Source organism: Patiria miniata, unplaced genomic scaffold (genome assembly GCF_015706575.1).
Source record: "Patiria miniata isolate m_02_andy unplaced genomic scaffold, ASM1570657v1 HiC_scaffold_19, whole genome shotgun sequence".
Lineage (NCBI taxonomy): Eukaryota > Metazoa > Echinodermata > Asteroidea > Valvatida > Asterinidae > Patiria > Patiria miniata.
In genome coordinates, this window is record NW_024037057.1 from 15,800,415 (window position 1) to 15,805,522 (window position 5,108).

Below are 5,108 nucleotides of genomic sequence, written 5' to 3' on the forward strand. Positions count from 1 at the left end.
AAGAGTTAAAAACATTGAAAGATCACACAAAATTACACAGATTTACAAAAACAACTTAAGGTTAAACCTTAATATTAAGATTTAAAAAGCATTCAGGGATCTCACAAAATTACATAGATTTACAGGAACAGTGAGGCCAAACCAAAAAAAATCGTGTGTTTACGGTAACGGTTTGAAAAAAATCCAGGTAGGTAGGTAGGGAAATAATTTTATTTTGTAAAATTTTTATTTCAGTTCTGCAGGCTCATGCGTGTTCTTTCACAAAATATTTGTATAAAAACATTATTCAAGCATTCAAGATACTCAATCGATACATTTCATTCCAAATTAATTCGTACCGTCCCAGGGTTCTCCCCAGGATTTTTTTCAAACCCGTGGGGGAAGTTTTGCTGTGATTCAACAACCAGCGAAGCCATGGCGTGGGGTTCGGGGCCCGCTTTTTAAGGGTCCCAAACATTTTTGAGAGAAGATCTTGTAGGCCCTTTTGTAATTAAAGAAAAAATCAAAATTACATTTACAAGTTAGTTTCAAATTAAGAAATTACGGTGAATAAAAAAATCCTTTTGCTTCCGATTACATGCCTTTCAAAATAGCGTCAATACGTCGGAAAAAATTATTTCGCCAATTTTTTGGGGGGCTGATTAATGGAGCATCATAGAGCAAGGAATCATGTTTATTTTGTGCCTGGATTATTTTCATTTGCGCCACGAACATTATCAAGACTGGCCATCAAAAGTGATTAAAGTGATTGTGTAGCGTTCCTTTTTGTTGTGAGTTGTATAAAGGGAGAGCCTCGTGTAAAGAAGTGGCAAGAATAAATGGCCGGAGAGCCCCGAAACCCTGAAGAATATTGTCTGTGGTTTCCTTCGTCTGGCGTGTGAGAACCCCAGATTCGTTCTACGTTACAATATTTCAGTTTGACTGCTGGGACCCTGAGAAGAGTTGTGTCAGAAAATGACCTAAGCGACCGGGCTGTTGTGTATGGCATCAGCAAGGTTCCGGCAGGCCTTGTAGATGATAACACTCAGCTTGTATGAATCCTGCGAATAACAGGCATCCAGTGTAGAGATCTGAGAACTGGAGTAAGGTGCTCTAGATCTCTGCGTTTTGTGCCAGTAAGAAACCTCGCAGCCATGTTCTGTAATCGCTGGAGGTGAGATATGGCGTACTGTGGAAGGCCATGCAGCAGGGCATTTATACACGAATCTAACCGGGAGGTGACGAATGCATGTATGGCATTCGCGCTGCTGCTTCATCAGTGCCCGGGTGCTTTCTGTTCAGTCTTATATTATACAGCTGATGATATGTAGCTTTACAGACCATGGTGATGTGTGCACTTTTACCCAGTGATGAGTCAAAAATGACTCCAAGGTTGCGAGCCTGATCCTTGGGCAGGATAGTACAGTGGGATATGTAAAATGCTTGGCCGCAATCTTTGGCACGCTGTTGATGGGTGCCAATATAAACCAGGAATTCTGTTTTATCTCCATTGAGTGGATGGTGCTAAACAGGCTCATGAGGCTAGCACCATCCACTTCTTTAATCTCAGCAACACACTCTTCAATTGCAGTTGCATCGGTTGAAGGTTTGAATGACAGGTAAAGCTGCGTGTCATCCACTTACAAATGGTAACAAAGTCCATGTCTTCTTACCAAATCTCCGGCAATGGTAAGGTGTAGATGGTGAAAATGGGTCCCAGCAGAGGGGGAATGGCCCTGAGAGTGAGTTATTCCCGCGTACTTGCTGCAGCCTGCCGGTAAGGTAGGAGTGGAACCACTTGAGTGCCTCAAATGTAATGCCAAGTCTGTCCGACATTCGTTGCAGCAATATATCGTGGTTCACCGTGTCGAATGCAGCAGACATGTCCAAAAGGATCAGAACAACTGCCTCCTGCCTATCCATAGCCATATAAGCACACCATTTTGCACTGAAGTGCAGTTTCCGTGCTATGTCCTGCGCGATAAGCTGATTGCAAGGCTCAAACAAGTCGTTTCTTTTTATATGTGCAGCTAGCTGGGCAGCTCGCAGACACTGCTCGCTCAATAACTTGCAAACATATGGCAGGTTTGAAATGGGACGATAGTTTTCCTTGACTCGGTTGGCGAGCCTTGAAGGGGGAAGCTTGCAACAGTGGCATAGCCAGGAATTTTTCAGTGGGGGGGGGGGGGCGCTGGAGGGGGGCTGGAACATTTCATGGGGGGGGGGCGTCATGTAGGGGCGTCAATCGCTTCTCAAAATTGGGGGGGGGACATTCCTTGATCAGAACTGATGCGAGCGCGAAGCCCTTTACGGCGTGGGGGTTCGGGGCCCGCTTAAGGGCCCCGAAAAAAATTGGATTCTAGATGTTCTGTGGTGTGATCTGAAGCAATTTCTTACCACTTTCCTCCATGCTTCAACTAATATTTTCTTAGCAAAAGATAATTATTTGAACATCGTTTTCGAGGTTGGAGTCATTGAATCAGCTATCGGTTTTTGGAGCTATAGGCGTGGGGTTCGGGGCCCGCTTAAGGGCCCCGAAAAAAATTGGATTCTCGATGCTCTGTGGTGTGATCTGAGGCAATTTCTTACCACTTTAACCAATAATTATCTTAGCACAAAAGATAATAATTTAAACATAATTTTCGAGGTTTTCTCAGCAAAAGGCATAAGAACTTTTTTGAACATTGTTTTCGAGGTTGGAGTCATTGAATCAGCTACCAGAATTCTGAGCTATAGGCGTGGGGTTCGGGGCCCGCTTAAGGGCCCCGAAAAATTTTGGATTCTATATGCTCTGTGGTGCTATCTGAGGCAATTTCTAACCACTTTAACCAATATTTTCTAAGCAAAAGATTCATTGTAGTACATAATAGGGCCCTGTAAATGAGACACGAGTTCAAAAATCTGGGGGGGGGGGGACATTTGATATTGTGTCCCCCACCCCATCAAAAAGTGGGGGGGGGGGAACCAGCCCCCCTGTCCCCCCCAGGATTGACGCCCATGGCGTCATGTAGATCAATGATTATTTTTTTAGAAACTCAAAATCTCAGTGGGGGGTGACTGGGGGGCGACAAGGTTTCATGGGGGGCGGTCGCCCCCCCCCCCCCCCCCCCACGCCCCCCGGTGGCCACGCCACTGGCTTGCAATGTATATAGCCTAATCGGTGCCTACATATCCCTACTGGGGTTGTTTTGACTGCTCTCGGACTTCTTCGTTGTTAATGAAGTCATTCCACCTGATGCCCAAGATCTTTCTCATACATTTTGTGTCAAAGGCATCAAGTCTCTTTTCCTGACTAAATTTTAGAAGCCAGGTTTCACAGCTGTTGAGTAAGGTGGACAAAACATTGTAAGAATTGTAGAAACGAAGCTCATGGCGCATACTTTAAAAGAAAAACAATACATATGTAATTACCAAAACGACTTAGATTTAGGTTAGATTTGATTGTAGACAGGGATTTCATTTGACATAGTTCAAGTGGGAGATTGCTCCAAAGTTCCGGGGCAGCATGAGCGAAGGACCGTCGACCCCACGAGTGATTCAGTGGCCAAGTTTAGCTTTGGCCAAGTCATTATACCGTGATGGTACGGTAACTATTTTGGCTGCAAGTTACCCTGCAGATGGCTAGCGATGAACGCCTTGACCAAGGATAAGCTTGGTCTTTAGGGTAAGCTTCTTAATTGCTTGTTCAAATCTTGTTACGCTGGTTGAAGGCTGCACACCTTGTCTACAGCTCATGGTCCATTGTACCCCGGTTGTTGATAGAACTAATTCCCTGGTAAGTGAAGCCTTTGGTGACTTGTTCTTTGTTCTGGCTAATAAGAGACATCATCAGGTGGCCAGTGGTTTCCTATCAGCATATTTTCATGGTCTTCTTGTCGCAGATTAACAGGCCTAGACCACCTGTACTTTGCAATGGCATTCACTACGCCCTGGAGACGTTGCTACATGTATCAGCAAAATCAAGGTCAGTCAGCTTGCTTCCTTCATACCAATTGATGCCCTGTCATTCGTCTACTATACAATGTACTACTTCTACTACGTGGACTCAGGCAGAGAGGGCGGCGTCGAGCGCGAGGAGGAATTCTTCACTCCTCCCTCTCCCTCTCCCGCGTGTTTAGTTCATCTACATTCGCTGCAACTGTCAGTCGTCGCTCTCCTCATGACAAGACCGTCCCAGTCAATTTCCAAAGCAAAGCGGATTGGGGAGAGGATGCAGCCTTGTCGGATGCCGGTTAATTAACACCTGGAAACCAACTGCTGAAACCATCTGTCCTGACACAGCAGCAAGAATGCAAAGGGGACCTGGTATACTTGAGTACACTCTTGTCATTTCTTGCTGATGCGCTGGAGAGTGAAGATCTGTTCAGCGCATGAGCGCTTTTGTCTGATACCTGCCTGATTGCACTCCCCACCAGTTGACACAGTTAAAGATTCCCTTTATTGAGTACAGCACCATCTTTCCAATCGTGAGAGAGTACTCCTGATGAGTTCGACATATAGTTGCAGATTGGCACAACTACCGAACAGATGATGGCTTTCCTTGTTGGGTGTTGATAGGAAAGGTATATACAGGGTCTTTGGGCTGGGCAGAGGTAGTATAGTGTAACGTCAACTGAGTCCTGGGTTGTCACACGCCAGACGAAGGACAACCACAACACTATTCTTCAGGTTTTCGGGGCTCTAGGCCATTTATTCTTGCATGCACTTTCTTTACACGAGGCTCTCTCTTTATACAACTCAAAACAAAAGAACGTTATACAAAATGTCACACCACCGAGCCGGCGCAACCCGGCAACGCCCCCCCCCCCCCCCCCGGCCAAGCACACAGCCGCACGGCGGGTCCGCCCGGCGCCCCCAGTGCCAGTGCTGGTCAGTTTTAGAGCGCCCCCATTTGGAAGATGGGTATCCCCCGCGCTTGATCTGACCAGTCTATGATCTGACGGAGGCCAAGTGTCAGGAGAAAAAAAAACAAGTCTACATATTTCGGCACGAATGTGAAAGTGCAAGATCTTCGAATTCCTTAAGACAATATAGCTTCCTGCAAGTCGCGCTTTAGAGCGAGCAAAGATTAATAACTATAATGCATAATGATTCATGAATCACGGGTATGGTTACCAGCTGGTCGAGAT